At 49.8% G+C, this 18181-nt stretch overlaps 1 pseudogene; it reads right to left on the bottom strand.

Moving 5' to 3' along the window:
* LOC121847374 overlaps positions 1–14867 on the bottom strand; it is a 74572-nt pseudogene extending 59705 nt beyond the window's left edge.
* Between the last annotated feature and the right edge of the window lie 3314 nt (positions 14868–18181).

Genomic DNA, 18181 nt, shown 5'->3' with positions numbered 1-18181 from the left:
GATTACAATTTAAGTATATATATTCTCTCTCTCTCTGACCATACCTCAGGACTACCTGGCCTGATGACTCCTTGCTGTCCCCAGACTAGAGGACCATACCTCAGGACTACCTGGCCTGATGACTCCTTGCTGACCCTGGCGCCCAGACTAGAGGACTGGCGCCCAGACTAGAGGACTGGCGCCCAGACTAGAGGACTGGTGCCCAGACTAGAGGACTGGTACCCAGACTAGAGGACTGGTACCCAGACTAGAGGACTGGTACCCAGACTAGAGGACTGGTACCCAGACTAGAGGACTGGCGCCCAGACTAGAGGACTGGTGCCCAGACTAGAGGACTGGTGCCCAGACTAGAGGACTGGCGCCCAGACTAGAGGACTGGCGCCCAGACTAGAGGACTGGCGCCCAGACTAGAGGACTGGTGCCCAGACTAGAGGACTGGTACCCAGACTAGAGGACTGGTGCCCAGACTAGAGGACTGGTACCCAGACTAGAGGACTGGTACCCAGACTAGAGGACTGGTACCCAGACTAGAGGACTGGTGCCCAGACTAGAGGACTGGTGCCCAGACTAGAGGACTGGTGCCCAGACTAGAGGACTGGTACCCAGACTAGAGGAATGTTCTTTCAAAATAAAATGTATTAGAATCTCTCACGTGTAGTGGCGGCGTTTGAGGCTGAGCTCGGTGAAGGCATCGCCCAGAGTCCTTTGCGTCTGTGTGACCTGGGCGAGCTGCGTGGCGAGTGTCTGGGCCAGGCAGGTCACATGATCATAACGGCGGCGGTCATCACGGAGAATGTCGATGCGGGCCTCGAGTTCTGGGTCGACCGTACGGGATCCACGACCCATCTTCTCTGACAGAACCTGCTTAGTACACTGGGGAGGAGGGGGGGAGGGGAGAGGAGGGAAGGGCAGAAGGGGGAGTAAGGAATGGAGAGGGAGGGAGGAGAGGAAGAGAAAGAGAGATGTGACATGCAGGACAAGCAGAGAAAGGAGTTTCTTAAAGATGAACTTGCTCTCTCTCCCTCCCTCCCGTCTCCTCCCTCCCTCTCTCCTTGCTCTTTCCTTCCCCGTCTCTTTCCCCCTCCCTCTCCCCTCCTCTCTTCTCCCTCTCTCCTCCCTTTCCCCATTCCTCTCCCCCTTTCCTACCCCCTCCCTCTCTCTTTCCCCCTTCCTCCCTCTCTCCCTTTCCTCCCTCCCTCCCCCTCCCTCTCTCTCTCTCTCCCCATTCCTCTCCTCCCCCCCTTTCCTTTCCTTCCCCCTCCCTCTCTCTTTCACCCCCTCCCTCTCTCTTTCCCCTCTCCTCTCTCTTTCACCCCCTCCCTCCCTCTCTTTCCCCTCTCCCTCTCTTTCACCCCCTCCCTCTCTTTCCCCTCTCCTCTCTCTTTCACCCCTCCCTCTCTCTTTCCCCTCTCCTCTCTCTTTCACCCCCTCCCTCTCTCTTTCCCCTCTCCTCTCTCTTTCACCCCCTCCCTCTCTCTCTTTCCCCTCTCCTCTCTCTTTCACCCCCTCCCTCTCTCTTTCACCCCCTCCCTCTCTCTTTCCCCTCTCCTCTCTCTTTCACCCCCTCCTCTCTCCCCATTCCTCTCCTCCCCCTCCCTCTCTCCCCATTCCTCTCCTCCCCCTCCCTCTCTCACCTTATAAGTAGTGATGCTCCATTTGCGAACCTGTTCCAGTTTCTCGATGGCGGGCATTTTCTGGTTTCCCGTGACAACCACTGGTCCTGTGGTTGGCTTCCGTGAACCTAGATGGTAGAGACCCAAACAGATATAATATTAGACGAAAACATCATTTAAAAACCTGAATTTGTTTGTTATCTCTGGAATGCGTGGGAAGACTTTTGAACAGATGACCAAAATAAAAAAAAATCACTTGGAGCTGATTTGCTGTTGTATAGAGTATAGTATATTAGTAGTAGTAGTATAGTATATTAGTAGTAGTATAGTATATTAGTAGCAGTATAGTATATTAGTAGTATAGTATATTAGTAGCAGTATAGTATATTAGTAGTAGTAGTAGTATAGTATATTAGTATTAGTAGTATAGTATATTAGTATTAGTAGTAGTAGTATAGTATATTAGTATAGTATATTAGTATTAGTAGTATAGTATATTAGTATTAGTAGTATATTAGTAGTAGTAGTATAGTATATTAGTAGTAGTATATTAGTATTAGTATAGTATATTAGTAGCAGTATAGTATATTAGTATTAGTAGTAGTAGTATAGTATATTAGTATTAGTAGTATAGTATATTAGTATTAGTAGTATAGTATATTAGTATTAGTAGTAGTATTATATTAGTATTAGTAGTAGTAGTAGTATAGTATATTAGTATTAGTAGTAGTAGTAGTATAGTATATTAGTAGTAGTAGTATAGTATAGTATATTAGTAGTAGTATATTAGTATTAGTAGTAGTAGTATATTAGTAGTAGTAGTATAGTGTATTAGTAGTAGTAGTAGTATAGTATAATAGTATTAGTAGTAGTAGTATAGTATATTAGTATTAGTAGTAGTAGTATAGCATATTAGTATTAGTAGTATAATATATTAGTATTAGTAGTAGTATAGTATATTAGTAGTAGTATATTAGTATTAGTAGTAGTAGAGTATATTAGTATTAGTAGTAGTAGTATAGTATATTAGTATTAGTAGTAGTAGTAGTAGTGTATTAGTAGTAGTATAGTGTATTAGCAGTAGTAGTAGTGTGTATTAGTAGTATAGTATATTAGTATTAGTAGTGGTATAGTATTAGTAGTAGTGTAGTATATTAGTATTAGTAGTAGTATAGTATATTAGTATTAGTATTAGTAGTAGTATAGTTTATTATTATTATTAGTAGTAGTAGATTAGAGAGGGGGTGAGAGGTCAGGGGTGAGAGGGTGATTCATTGATTTTATTGCTGCCTTACCCTCATCGGGTTCTGTGTTGTCCTCGACAACGGACTCCTTCTGGTAGGAAGTGAAAACAGACAGAATGAAAGAATAGAACACCTGTGCTGAGTCACCTTACAGTCCGGACACACTGAGTCACCTCTACCTGCTGCACACAGTAACGTCACCTTGGACAAACACTGCTGTGTGTGTGTGTGTGTGTGTGTGTGTGTGTGTGTGTGTGTGTGTGTGTGTGTGCGTGTGTAAGCAAAAAAGAAGAAAGACAAAACAGAGAGAGCAGACAGAGAGACGGGGAGGTTTAGCAGACAGAGAGACGGGGAGGTTTAGCAGACAGAGAGACGGGGAGGTTTAGCAGACAGAGAGACGGGGGAGGTTAGCAGACAGAGAGACGGGGAGGTTTAGCAGACAGAGAGACGGGGAGGTTAGCAGACAGAGAGACGGGGAGGTTTAGCAGACAGAGAGACGGGGAGGTTTAGCAGACAGAGAGACGGGGAGGTTAGCAGACAGAGACGGGGAGGTTAGCAGACAGAGAGACGGGGAGGTTTAGCAGACAGAGAGACGGGGAGGTTTAGCAGACAGAGAGACGGGGAGGTTTAGCAGACAGAGAGACGGGGAGGTTTAGCAGACAGAGACGGGGAGGTTAGCAGACAGAGAGACGGGGAGGTTTAGCAGACAGAGAGACGGGGAGGTTAGCAGACAGAGAGACGGGGAGGTTTAGCAGACAGAGAGACGGGGAGGTTTAGCAGACAGAGAGACGGGGAGGTTTAGCAGACAGAGACGGGGAGGTTTAGTAGACAGAGAGACGGAAAGGTTTAGCAGACAGAGAGACGGGGAGGTTTAGCAGACAGAGACGGGGAGGTTAGCAGACAGAGAGACGGGGAGGTTTAGCAGACAGAGAGGTTTAGTAGACAGAGAGACGGGGAGGTTAGCAGACAGAGAGATTAGCAGACAGAGGTTTAGTAGACAGAGAGACGGGGAGGTTTAGCAGACAGAGACGGGGAGGTTAGCAGACAGAGACGGGGAGGTTTAGCAGACAGAGACGGGGAGGTTAGCAGACAGAGACGGGGAGGTTTAGCAGACAGAGACGGGGAGGTTAGCAGACAGAGAGACGGGGAGGTTTAGCAGACAGAGAGGTTTAGTAGACAGAGAGACGGGGAGGTTTAGCAGACAGAGACGGGGAGGTTAGCAGACAGAAAGACGGGGAGGTTAGCAGACAGAGAGACGGGGAGGTTTAGCAGACAGAGAGGTTTAGTAGACAGAGAGACGGGGAGGTTTAGCAGAGACGGGGAGGTTAGCAGACAGAGACGGGGAGGTTAACAGACAGAGAGACGGGGAGGTTAACAGACAGAGAGACGGGGAGGTTTAGCAGACAGAGAGACGGGGAGGTTAGCAGACAGAGAGACGGGGAGGTTTAGCAGACAGAGAGACGGGGAGGTTTAGCAGACAGAGAGACGGGGAGGTTTAGCAGACAGAGAGACGGGGAGGTTTAGCAGACAGAGAGACGGGGAGGTTTAGCAGACAGAGAGACGGGGAGGTTTAGCAGACAGAGAGACGGGGAGGTTTAGCAGACAGAGAGACGGGGAGGTTAGCAGACAGAGAGACGGGGAGGTTTAGCAGACAGAGAGACGGGGAGGTTTAGCAGACAGAGAGATTAGCAGACAGAGAGACGGGGAGGTTGGCAGACAGAGAGATTAGCAGACAGAGAGGTTTAGTAGACAGAGAGACGGGGAGGTTTAGCAGACAGAGACGGGGAGGTTAGCAGACAGAGAGATTAGCAGACAGAGAGGTTTAGAAGACAGAGAGACGGGGAGGTTTAGCAGACAGAGACGGGGAGGTTTAGCAGACAGAGACGGGGAGGTTTAGCAGACAGAGAGACGGGGAGGTTTAGCAGACAGAGAGATGGGGAGGTTTAGCAGACAGAGAGACGGGGAGGTTTAGCAGACAGAGAGACGGGGAGGTTTAGCAGACAGAGAGATTAGCAGACAGAGAGACGGGGAGGTTGGCAGACAGAGAGATTAGCAGACAGAGAGTTTTAGTAGACAGAGAGACGGGGAGGTTTAGCAGACAGAGACGGGGAGGTTAGCAGACAGAGAGATTAGCAGACAGAGAGGTTTAGAAGACAGAGAGACGGGGAGGTTTAGCAGACAGAGACGGGGAGGTTTAGCAGACAGAGAGACGGGGAGGTTTAGCAGACAGAGAGACGGGGAGGTTTAGCAGACAGAGAGACGGGGAGGTTTAGCAGACAGAGAGACGGGGAGGTTTAGCAGACAGAGAGACGGGGAGGTTTAGCAGACAGAGAGACGGGGAGGTTTAGCAGACAGAGAGACGGGGAGGTTTAGCAGACAGAGAGACGGGGAGGTTTAGCAGACAGAGAGACGGGGAGGTTTAGCAGACAGAGAGACGGGGAGGTTAGCAGACAGAGAAACGGAGAGATTTAGCAGACAGAGAGATGGGGAGGTTTAGAAGACAGAGAGACGGGGAGGTTTAGCAGACAGAGAGACAGGGAGGTTAGCAGACAGAGAGGTTTAGTGGACAGAGAGACGGAAAGGTTTAGCAGACAGAGAGACGGGGAGGTTAGCAGACAGAGAGACGGGGAGGTTAGCAGACAGAGAGATTAGCAGACAGAGAGGTTTAGTAGACAGAGAGACGGGGAGGTTAGCAGACAGAAAGACGGGGAGGTTTAGCAGACAGAGAGGTTAGCAGACAGAGAGACGGGGAGGTTTAGCAGACAGAGAGGTTTAGTAGACAGAGAGACGGAAAGGTTTAGCAGACAGAGAGACGGGGAGGTTAGCAGACAGAGAGACGGGGAGGTTTAGCAGACAGAGACGGGGAGGTTTAGCAGACAGAGACGGGGAGGTTTAGCAGACAGAGGCGGGGAGGTTTAGCAGACAGAGAGGCGGGGAGGTTTAGCAGACAGAGAGACGGGGAGGTTAGCAGACAGAGAGACGGGGAGGTTTAGCAGACAGAGAGACGGGGAGGTTTAGCAGACAGAGAGACGGGGAGGTTTAGCAGACAGAGAGATTAGCAGACAGAGAGGTTTAGTAGACAGAGAGACGGGGAGGTTTAGCAGACAGAGACGGGGAGGTTTAGCAGACAGAGACGGGGAGGTTTAGCAGACAGAGACGGGGAGGTTTAGCAGACAGAGAGATGGGGAGGTTTAGCAGACAGAGAGACGGGGAGGTTTAGCAGACAGAGAGACGGGGAGGTTTAGCAGACAGAGAGATTAGCAGACAGAGAGGTTTAGTAGACAGAGAGACGGGAGGTTTAGCAGACAGAGACGGGGAGGTTAGCAGACAGAGAGATTAGCAGACAGAGAGGTTTAGTAGACAGAGACGGGGAGGTTTAGCAGACAGAGACGGGGAGGTTTAGCAGACAGAGAGACGGGGAGGTTTAGCAGACAGAGAGACGGGGAGGTTTAGCAGACAGAGAGACGGGGAGGTTTAGCAGACAGAGAGACGGGGAGGTTAGCAGACAGAGAGACGGGGAGGTTTAGCAGACAGAGACGGGAGGTTTAGCAGACAGAGAGACGGGGAGGTTTAGCAGACAGAGACGGGGAGGTTAGCAGACAGAAAGACGGGGAGGTTAGCAGACAGAGAGACGGGGAGGTTTAGCAGACAGAGAGGTTTAGTAGACAGAGAGACGGGGAGGTTTAGCAGAGACGGGGAGGTTAGCAGACAGAGACGGGGAGGTTAACAGACAGAGAGACGGGGAGGTTAACAGACAGAGAGACGGGGAGGTTAGCAGACAGAGAGACGGGAGGTTTAGCAGACAGAGACGGGGAGGTTAGCAGACAGAGAGACGGGGAGGTTTAGCAGACAGAGACGGGGAGGTTAGCAGACAGAGAGACGGGGAGGTTTAGCAGACAGAGAGGTTTAGTAGACAGAGAGACGGGGAGGTTAGCAGACAGAGAGATTAGCAGACAGAGAGGTTTAGTAGACAGAGAGACGGGAGGTTTAGCAGACAGAGACGGGGAGGTTAGCAGACAGAGACGGGGAGGTTTAGCAGACAGAGACGGGGAGGTTAGCAGACAGAGAGACGGGGAGGTTTAGCAGACAGAGAGGTTTAGTAGACAGAGAGACGGGAGGTTTAGCAGACAGAGACGGGGAGGTTAGCAGACAGAGACGGGGAGGTTTAGCAGACAGAGAGACGGGAGGTTTAGCAGACAGAGAGACGGGGAGGTTTAGCAGACAGAGAGACGGGGAGGTTTAGCAGACAGAGAGACGGGGAGGTTTAGCAGACAGAGAGACGGGGAGGTTTAGCAGACAGAGAGACGGGGAGGTTTAGCAGACAGAGAGACGGGGAGGTTTAGCAGACAGAGAGACGGGGAGGTTAGCAGACAGAGAAACGGAGAGGTTTAGCAGACAGAGAGATGGGGAGGTTTAGCAGACAGAGAGACGGGGAGGTTTAGCAGACAGAGAGACAGGGAGGTTAGCAGACAGAGAGGTTTAGTGGACAGAGAGACGGAAAGGTTTAGCAGACAGAGAGACGGGGAGGTTAGCAGACAGAGAGGTTTAGTAGACAGAGAGACGGGGAGGTTAGCAGACAGAAAGACGGGGAGGTTTAGCAGACAGAGAGGTTAGCAGACAGAGAGACGGGGAGGTTTAGCAGACAGAGAGGTTTAGTAGACAGAGAGACGGAAAGGTTTAGCAGACAGAGACGGGGAGGTTTAGCAGACAGAGAGACGGGGAGGTTTAGCAGACAGAGAGACGGGGAGGTTTAGCAGACAGAGAGACAGGGAGGTTAGCAGACAGAGAGGTTTAGTGGACAGAGAGACGGAAAGGTTTAGCAGACAGAGAGACGGGGAGGTTAGCAGACAGAGAGATTAGCAGACAGAGAGGTTTAGTAGACAGAGAGACGGGGAGGTTAGCAGACAGAGAGACGGGGAGGTTAGCAGACAGAGAGACGGGGAGGTTTAGCAGACAGAGACGGGGAGGTTTAGCAGACAGAGACGGGGAGGTTTAGCAGACAGAGAGGCGGGGAGGTTTAGCAGACAGAGAGACGGGGAGGTTAGCAGACAGAGACGGGGAGGTTAGCAGACAGAAAGACGGGGAGGTTAGCAGACAGAGAAGTTTAGTAGACAGAGAGACGGGGAGGTTTAGCAGACAGAGACGGGGAGGTTTAGCAGACAGAGAGACGGGGAGGTTTAGCAGACAGAGACGGGGAGGTTAGCAGACAGAAAGACGGGGAGGTTAGCAGACAGAGAGACGGGGAGGTTTAGCAGACAGAGAGGTTTAGTAGACAGAGAGACGGGAGGTTTAGCAGAGACGGGGAGGTTAGCAGACAGAGACGGGGAGGTTAACAGACAGAGAGACGGGGAGATTAACAGACAGAGAGACGGGAGGTTTAGTAGACAGAGAGACGGGGAGGTTTAGCAGACAGAGAGACGGGGAGGTTAGCAGACAGAGAGACGGGGAGGTTTAGCAGACAGAGAGACGGGGAGGTTTAGCAGACAGAGAGACGGGGAGGTTAGCAGACAGAGAGACGGGGAGGTTAACAGACAGAGAGACGGGGAGGTTTAGTAGACAGAGAGACGGGGAGGTTTAGCAGACAGAGAGACGGGAGGTTAGCAGACAGAGAGACGGGAGGTTTAGCAGACAGAGACGGGGAGGTTAGCAGACAGAGAGACGGGGAGGTTTAGCAGACAGAGAGGTTTAGTAGACAGAGAGACGGGGAGGTTAGCAGACAGAGAGATTAGCAGACAGAGAGGTTTAGTAGACAGAGAGACGGGGAGGTTAGCAGACAGAGAGATTAGCAGACAGAGAGGTTTAGTAGACAGAGAGACGGGGAGGTTTAGCAGACAGAGACGGGGAGGTTAGCAGACAGAGACGGGGAGGTTTAGCAGACAGAGACGGGGAGGTTAGCAGACAGAGAGACGGGGAGGTTTAGCAGACAGAGAGGTTTAGTAGACAGAGAGACGGGGAGGTTTAGCAGACAGAGACGGGGAGGTTAGCAGACAGAGACGGGGAGGTTTAGCAGACAGAGAGACGGGAGGTTTAGCAGACAGAGAGACGGGGAGGTTTAGCAGACAGAGAGACGGGTAGGTTTAGCAGACAGAGAGACGGGGAGGTTTAGCAGACAGAGAGACGGGTAGGTTTAGCAGACAGAGAGACGGGGAGGTTAGCAGACAGAGAGACGGGAGGTTAGCAGACAGAGAGACGGGGAGGTTTAGCAGACAGAGAGACGGGGGAGGTTTAGCAGACAGAGACGGGGAGGTTAGCAGACAGAGAGACGGGGAGGTTAGCAGACAGAGAAACGGGGGAGGTTTAGTAGACAGAGAGACGGAAAGGTTTAGCAGACAGAGAGACGGGAGGTTAGCAGACAGAGAGACGGGGAGGTTAGCAGACAGAGAGACGGGGAGGTTAGCAGACAGAGAGACGGGGAGGTTTAGCAGACAGAGAGACGGGGAGGTTAGCAGACAGAGAGACGGGGAGGTTAACAGACAGAGAGACGGGGAGGTTAGCAGACAGAGACGGGGAGTTTAGCAGACAGAGACGGGGAGTTTAGCAGACAGAGACGGGGAGTTTAGCAGACAGAGACGGGGAGTTTAGCAGACAGAGACGGGGAGTTTAGCAGACAGAGACGGGGAGTTTAGCAGACAGAGACGGGGAGTTTAGCAGACAGAGACGGGGAGTTTAGCAGACAGAGACGGGGAGTTTAGCAGACAGAGGTTAGCAGACAGAGACGGGGAGGTTAGCAGACAGAGAGACGGGGAGGTTAGCAGACAGAGAGACGGAGAGGTTTAGCAGACAGAGAGACGGGGAGGTTAGCAGACAGAGACGGGGAGTTTAGCAGACAGAGACTGGGAGTTTAGCAGACAGAGACGGGGAGTTTAGCAGACAGAGACGGGGAGTTTAGCAGACAGAGACGGGGAGTTTAGCAGACAGAGACGGGGAGTTTAGCAGACAGAGGTTAGCAGACAGAGAGACAGGGAGGTTAGCAGACAGAGAGGTTAGCAGACAGAGAGACGGGGAGGTTAGCAGACAGAGAGACGGGAGGTGTGTGTGTGCGTTTGCTACTTCAGTGCCACAGGTGAGTCACCTGTTGATGACATCATTGTGCCACACCCTTTACCTGACACATCACTGGACAAATCACTGGACAATGGTACTCTTATCTCATAAATACACTGATCAGAACAGTAGACAGGCTGAATGAACCAGTGATGTTACTCATCTGTTCTAGATAGTATGAAGCTGATAAGCACTAAATACTGATATCCTTGACATGATACAGTGTTATAAAAATATTACATACTATATTTAACATAAACACATTGTTCATATTGTTAAAGTAGACTCAGGGATCTGGAAACCTCTCCAATGGTCACTTTTAAATATTTTTCTATTTACCCAAATTGATTCTGGAAGAATATCCAGAGACCACAGAGAGACTCTGGGTTTTGTTGTTTTTCAAATCACAGAATGCAGTTTTTATATGTCCTCTTCTTGTCCCAAACATATTATGATCAACACTCAGTAGTGTCCTGGATACCTGGTAGTTCTTACCATGTGGATGGCCTCCTGTCCACCAGACCCCTCTCCCTCGCTGGGTATGAGGGTCTCCCCTCTCTGGTTCTCCCCCTCCACCATCATCCTTCCTTCCTTTCTACAGAATACACATTTTAGACAGTCAAACCATGGAAATATAAATATTAGATTCTACTTCCTTTCATTTTCAGCTGAACACTTCCTTTTGAGTGCCGTGCCCCTCCTCTCCTCCTCCTCCTCCTCTCTGACTGAGCTTAACTCTTCTTCTCCTCCTCTCTGACTGAGCTTTACTCTCCTCCTCCTCCTCCTCTCTGACTGAGCTTTACTCTCCTCCTCCTCCTCCTCTCTGACTGAGCTTTACTCTCCTCCGCCTCCTCTCTGACTGAGCTTTACTCTCCTCCGCCTCCTCTCTGACTGAGCTTTACTCTCCTCCTCCTCCTCCTCCTCTCTGACTGAGCTTTAGTCTCCTCCTCCTCCTCTCTGACTGAGCTTTACTCTCCTCCTCCTCCTCCTCCTCTCTGACTGAGCTTTACTCTCCTCCTCCTCCTCTCTGACTGAGCTTTACTCTCCTCCTCCTCCTCCTCCTCCTCCTCCCTCTCTGACTGAGCTTTACTCTCCTCCTCCTCCTCCTCTCCTCTGACTGAGCTTTACTCTCCTCCTCCTCCTCCTCCTCTCTGACTGAGCTTTACTCTCCTCCTCCTCCTCTCTGACTGAGCTTTACTCTCCTCCTCCTCCTCCTCCTCTCTGACTGAGCTTTACTCTCCTCCTCCTCCTCCTCCTCCTCCTCTCTGACTGAGCTTTACTCTCCTCCTCCTCCTCCTCCTCTCTGACTGAGCTTTACTCTCCTCCTCCTCCTCCCTGACTGAGCTTTACTCTCCTCCTCCTCCTCCTCCTCTCTGACTGAGCTTTACTCTCCTCCTCCTCCTCCTCTCTGACTGAGCTTTACTCTCCTCCTCCTCCTCTGACTGAGCTTTACTCTCCTCCTCCTCCTCTCTGACTGAGCTTTACTCTCCTCCTCCTCCTCTCTGACTGAGCTTTACTCTCCTCCTCCTCCTCCTCTCTGAGCTTTACTCTCCTCCTCCTCCTCCCTGACTGAGCTTTACTCTCCTCCTCCTCCTCCCTGACTGAGCTTTACTCTCCTCCTCCTCCTCCCTGACTGAGCTTTACTCTCCTCCTCCTCCTCCTCTCTGACTGAGCTTTACTCTCCTCCTCCTCCTCCTCTCTGACTGAGCTTTACTCTCCTCCTCCTCCTCTGACTGAGCTTTACTCTCCTCCTCCTCCTCTGACTGAGCTTTACTCTCCTCCTCCTCCTCTCTGACTGAGCTTTACTCTCCTCCTCCTCCTCCTCCTCCTCTCTGACTGAGCTTTACTCTCCTCCTCCTCCTCCTCTCTGACTGAGCTTTACTCTCCTCCTCCTCCTCTCTGACTGAGCTTTACTCTCCTCCTCCTCCTCCTCCCTGACTGAGCTTTACTCTCCTCCTCCTCCTCCTCTCTGACTGAGCTTTACTCTCCTCCTCCTCCTCCTCTCTGACTGAGCTTTACTCTCCTCCTCCTCCTCTGACTGAGCTTTACTCTCCTCCTCCTCCTCTCTGACTGAGCTTTACTCTCCTCCTCCTCCTCTCTGACTGAGCTTTACTCTCCTCCTCCTCCTCCTCTCTGAGCTTTACTCTCCCTCCTCCTCCTCCCTGACTGAGCTTTACTCTCCTCCTCCTCCTCCCTGACTGAGCTTTACTCTCCTCCTCCTCCTCCCTGACTGAGCTTTACTCTCCTCCTCCTCCTCCTCTCTGACTGAGCTTTACTCTCCTCCTCCTCCTCCTCTCTGACTGAGCTTTACTCTCCTCCTCCTCCTCTGACTGAGCTTTACTCTCCTCCTCCTCCTCTGACTGAGCTTTACTCTCCTCCTCCTCCTCTCTGACTGAGCTTTACTCTCCTCCTCCTCCTCCTCCTCCTCCTCCTCTCTGACTGAGCTTTACTCTCCTCCTCCTCCTCCTCCTCCTCCTCTCTGACTGAGCTTTACTCTCCTCCTCCTCCTCTCTGACTGAGCTTTACTCTCCTCCTCCTCCTCTCTGACTGAGCTTTACTCTCCTCCTCCTCCTCTCTGACTGAGCTTTACTCTCCTCCTCCTCCTCTCTGACTGAGCTTTACTCTCCTCCTCCTCCTCTCTGACTGAGCTTTACTCTCCTCCTCCTCCTCCTCCTCCTCTCTGACTGAGCTTTACTCTCCTCCTCCTCTCTGACTGAGCTTTACTCTCCTCCTCCTCTCTGACTGAGCTTTACTCTCCTCCTCCTCCTCCCTGACTGAGCTTTACTCTCCTCCTCCTCCTCCTCCTCCTCTCTGACTGAGCTTTACTCTCCTCCTCCTCCTCCTCCCTGACTGAGCTTTACTCTCCTCCTCCTCCTCCTCCTCCTCTCTGACTGAGCTTTACTCTCCTCCTCCTCCTCCTCCTCCTCTCTGACTGAGCTTTACTCTCCTCCTCCTCCTCCTCCTCCTCTCTGACTGAGCTTTACTCTCCTCCTCCTCCTCCTCCTCCTCTCTGACTGAGCTTTACTCTCCTCCTCCTCCTCCTCCCTGACTGAGCTTTACTCTCCTCCTCCTCCTCCTCCTCCTCTCTGACTGAGCTTTACTCTCCTCCTCCTCCTCTCTGACTGAGCTTTACTCTCCTCCTCCTCCTCCCTGACTGAGCTTTACTCTCCTCCTCCTCTCTGACTGAGCTTTACTCTCCTCCTCCTCCTCCCTGACTGAGCTTTACTCTCCTCCTCCTCCTCCCTGACTGAGCTTTACTCTCCTCCTCCTCCTCCTCTCTGACTGAGCTTTACTCTCCTCCTCCTCCTCCTCTCTGACTGAGCTTTACTCTCCTCCTCCTCCTCTGACTGAGCTTTACTCTCCTCCTCCTCCTCTGACTGAGCTTTACTCTCCTCCTCCTCCTCTCTGACTGAGCTTTACTCTCCTCCTCCTCCTCCTCCTCCTCTCTGACTGAGCTTTACTCTCCTCCTCCTCCTCCTCCTCCCTCTGACTGAGCTTTACTCTCCTCCTCCTCCTCTCTGACTGAGCTTTACTCTCCTCCTCCTCCTCCTCCCTGACTGAGCTTTACTCTCCTCCTCCTCCTCCTCTCTGACTGAGCTTTACTCTCCTCCTCCTCCTCCTCTCTGACTGAGCTTTACTCTCCTCCTCCTCCTCTGACTGAGCTTTACTCTCCTCCTCCTCCTCTCTGACTGAGCTTTACTCTCCTCCTCCTCCTCTCTGACTGAGCTTTACTCTCCTCCTCCTCCTCCTCTCTGAGCTTTACTCTCCTCCTCCTCCTCCCTGACTGAGCTTTACTCTCCTCCTCCTCCTCCCTGACTGAGCTTTACTCTCCTCCTCCTCCTCCCTGACTGAGCTTTACTCTCCTCCTCCTCCTCCTCTCTGACTGAGCTTTACTCTCCTCCTCCTCCTCCTCTCTGACTGAGTCTTTACTCTCCTCCTCCTCCTCTGACTGAGCTTTACTCTCCTCCTCCTCCTCTGACTGAGCTTTACTCTCCTCCTCCTCCTCTCTGACTGAGCTTTACTCTCCTCCTCCTCCTCCTCCTCCTCCTCCTCTCTGACTGAGCTTTACTCTCTCCTCCTCCTCCTCCTCCTCCTCTCTGACTGAGCTTTACTCTCCTCCTCCTCCTCTCTGACTGAGCTTTACTCTCCTCCTCCTCCTCTCTGACTGAGCTTTACTCTCCTCCTCCTCCTCTCTGACTGAGCTTTACTCTCCTCCTCCTCTCTGACTGAGCTTTACTCTCCTCCTCCTCTCTGACTGAGCCTTCCTACTCTCCACTCCAGCTGTCCAACTACCACAGGGTCGGTCTGGTTTGGTTAGCATACACTGCCACCTGCGGTTATTCACCAACACTACAAAACACACGTAAACTAGTAATGTTACTGTTGTTGTCATTCAATGACAGAATAGTTGTCTCGTAAATCATTTGTATAACAACCGGATAAAATGTCTATAATTCTAGTATAATAAGCTTGGCCCATTGCAAATAGCCCCCAATAAACATTCACAACACACATAGTTACTTGCCATTCATATTATACAACAAGTTGGCCAGGGCAGTGAGAGGTTTCGTTGTCTTCCTCTCATCTGACTACTAGTCACACGACGGACAGATAGTCATATCAATTAGAAATCATTCGCAATCCATTTCTCTCTATACAACATCCGCTATTTCCGTGATTAGAAGTATAAGTTAGGCCTGTTTAAAGTACAACTTGTAGGCTACTTACTCGTTGTTAGTTATGAATGTCTCCTGGCGAACAAAACGTAAACAACGACCAGAAAAGTTTGCAAAGTTTTACCTTCTATTTCTTTCAGATGTATTTCTTCGTCCGTTTCCTTTGGATTTAATCTCTAGATCGATGTCAAACTGCGCCAGGAAACTATTAGAGACTTTGGGACAAAAGTACAATTGGAACTTTTCTGAAAACCGGAAATGTAAAACAAAATATCAAAACTACATTCAAATCCCGGAAGTATTTCTACCTTGCTGTGCGTAAGGTCGTAACTAGTTAACACAGCCACAAAGTAATTAACAAACCGACTATTTCTAGAATTGATCTTCTTAAAATCGGATTTTAAATCGAACCTTAACCACACTGACAACTTTATGTCTAATCCTAAACTTAAATTAAGATTTTAAAAAACGAAGTTTTGTTTTCTAGAATTATTACTATCGCCAAATTTTGACTTTGTGGCTGTGCTATCTAGTGGGGATCTGTGCGTAGCCACAATGTAGGAGAAGCGTCAAGGGACGTTTTTTTCCTGAATAATCTGAGACTATATTTCTTCTTCTTTTATTTTAAATCATCATCAATGTGAACCCAAAGGTTCACCAGGGCCCAGTTGATCTAAAAGTATCTGGATAATCGTCTCTCAAATAGGATTAAATGAATAGAACGGACAAATCATTGAACTGAATGGGGACTTCCGTTCTATTCATTCCATTTCTATGTTATCTGATCGGGCGAAATCCAGATAGATCACGTTATAAAAACTAGGCCCCAGAGTTGCTCGATCACCTATCACAGGACCATGTAACAGCATAACTCTAGACCATCCCTCGCCCATACCCGGGCGCGAACCAGAGACCCTCTGCACACATCAACAACAGTCACCCCACGAAGCATCGTTACCCATCGCTCCACAAAAGCCATGGAAACTACTACTTCAAGGGCTCAGAGCAAGTGACGTCACCGATTGAAACGCTATTTAGCGCGCACCACCGCTAACTAAGCTAGCCGTTTCACATCCGTTACATGTGTCACCACGTTTCAAAAAATACATGTTGTTATTCTTCCTGTAAACAACTCATCTCCCAACCTAGATAGGTTATTAGCAGAATACTGTCATTAAATTGTACAGATATTAATCTGAAAGGTATATACCCCCAAAACTGATCTGGGACCAGGCTAGCACTTCTGACTTCAATGGGACTTCCTGTTTTAATAAAGTAAAAAAAATAAAAAAACGGCCGTTGAGATGCTCGTTTTTTGGTCCGAGGGTGTCTAAGTAAGAAGTTGAACACTTTAAAGTGGAATAAATCCTTTGGGGGTGGCACACTTAGTTGCTGGAGGGCCGAGTTTCTGAGGGTTTTCGCTACTCCCTTATACTTGATTGATCAATTAAGGTAATTGATTAGTTAGGGACTCCTTTCACCTGGTTGTGGAAAGGAAATAGAAAAAAAATCTGCAGACAAACGACACAGCCCACCAGGAATTAGAGATCCTGCTATGGGACCAGCTTCCCCTTAGAGACAATGCTATGGGACCAGCTTCCCTAAAAAGACAATGCTATGGGACCAGCTTCCCTTAGAGACAATGTTATGGGACCAGCTTCCCCTTAGAGACAATGCTATGGGACCAGCTTCCCCTTAGAGACAATGTTATGGGACCAGCTTCCCTTAGAGACAATGTTATGGGAACAGATTCCCCTTAGAGACAATGTTATGGGAACAGATTCCCTTAGAGACAATGTTATGGGAACAGATTCCCCTTAGAGACAATGCTATGGGTATAGATTCCGCTTAGAGACAATGCTATGGGTATAGATTCCACTTAGAGGCCATGCTATAGGAACATATCCTTAGAGGCCATGCTATAGGAACATCTCCTTAGAGACCCTACAATAGGAACAGCTCCTTAGAGACCCTGCTATAGGAACAGCTCCTGAGAGACTAGAGACCCTGCTATAGGAACAGCTCCTTAGAGACCCTACAATAGGAACATCTCCTTAGAGACAAGAGACCCTGCTATAGGAACAGCTCCTTAAAAAGACCCTGCTATAGGAACAGCTCCTTAGAGACACTGCAATAGGAACAGCTCCTTAGAGACCCTGCAAAAGGAACATCTCCTTAGAGACCCTGCTGTAGGAACAGTTCCTTAGAGACTAGAGACCCTGCTATAGGAACAGCTCCTTAGAGACTATAGACCCTGCTATAGGAACAGCTCCTTAGAGACCCTACAATAGGAACATGTCCTTAGAGACTAGAGACCCTGCTATAGGAACAGTTCCTTATAGACCCTGCTATAGGAACATCTCCTTAGAGACTAGAGACCCTGCTATAGGAACAGCTCCTTAGAGACGAGAGACCCTGCTATAGGAACATCTCCTTAGAGACCCTGCAATAGGAACATGTCCTTAGAGACCCTGCTATAGGAACAGCTCCTTAGAGACCCTACAATAGGAACAGCTCTGAGAGACACTGCTATAGGAACAGCTCCTTAGAGACTAGAGACCCTGCTATAGGAACAGTTCCTTAGAGACCCTGCTATAGGAACAGCTCCTTAGAGACCCTGCTATAGGAACAGCTCCTTAGAGACCCTACAATAGGAACAGCTCCTTAGAGACCCTGCTATAGAACAGCTCCTTAGAAACCCTGCTATAGGAACAGCTCCTTAGAGACCCTGCTATAGAAACAGCTCCTTAGAGACCCTGCTATAGGAACAGTTCCTTAGAGACTAGAGACCCTGATATAGAAACAGCTCCTTAGAGACCCTGCTATAGGAACAGCTCCTTAGAGACTAGAGACCCTGCTATAGGAACAGCTCCTTTAGAGACGAGAGACCTACAATAGGAACAGCTCCTTAGAGACCCTGCTATAGGAACAGCTCCTGAGAGACTAGAGACCCTGCTAAGAACAGCTCCTTAGAGACTAGAGACCCTGCTATAGGAACAGCTCCTGACCCTACAATAGGAACATCTCCTTCGAGACAAGAGACCCTGCTATAGGAACAGCTCCTTAAAGACCCTGCTATAGGAACAGCTCCTTAGAGACCCTGCAATAGGAACAGCTCTTAGAGACCCTACAAAAGGAACATCTCCTTAGAGACCCTGCTGTAGGAACAGTTCATAGAGACTAGAGACCCTGCTATAGGAACAGCTCTTAGAGACGAGAGACCCTGCGATAGGAACAGCTCCTTAGAGACCCTACTATAGGAACAGCTCCTAAGAGACCCTGCTATAGGACAGCTCCTTAGAGACTAGAGACCCTGCTATAGGAACAGCTCCTTAGAGGCCCTGCTATAGGAACAGCTCATAGAGACCTATACAATAGGAACAGCTCCTTAGAGACCCTACTATAGGAACAGCTCCTTAGAGACCCTGCTATAGGAACAGCTCCTTAGAGACCCTGCTATAGGAACAGCTCCTTAGAGACCCTGCTATAGGAACAGCTCCTTAGATGCCCTACAATAGGAACAGCTCTTTAGAGACTAGAGACCCTGCAAAAGGAACATCTCCTTAGAGACCCTGCTATAGGAACATCTCCTTAGAGACCCTGC

Source organism: Oncorhynchus tshawytscha, linkage group LG10, assembly GCF_018296145.1.
Source record: "Oncorhynchus tshawytscha isolate Ot180627B linkage group LG10, Otsh_v2.0, whole genome shotgun sequence".
Lineage (NCBI taxonomy): Eukaryota > Metazoa > Chordata > Actinopteri > Salmoniformes > Salmonidae > Oncorhynchus > Oncorhynchus tshawytscha.
The sequence above is the reverse complement of the archived record's forward strand: the minus strand, read 5'-3'. Positions and strand labels throughout refer to the sequence as shown.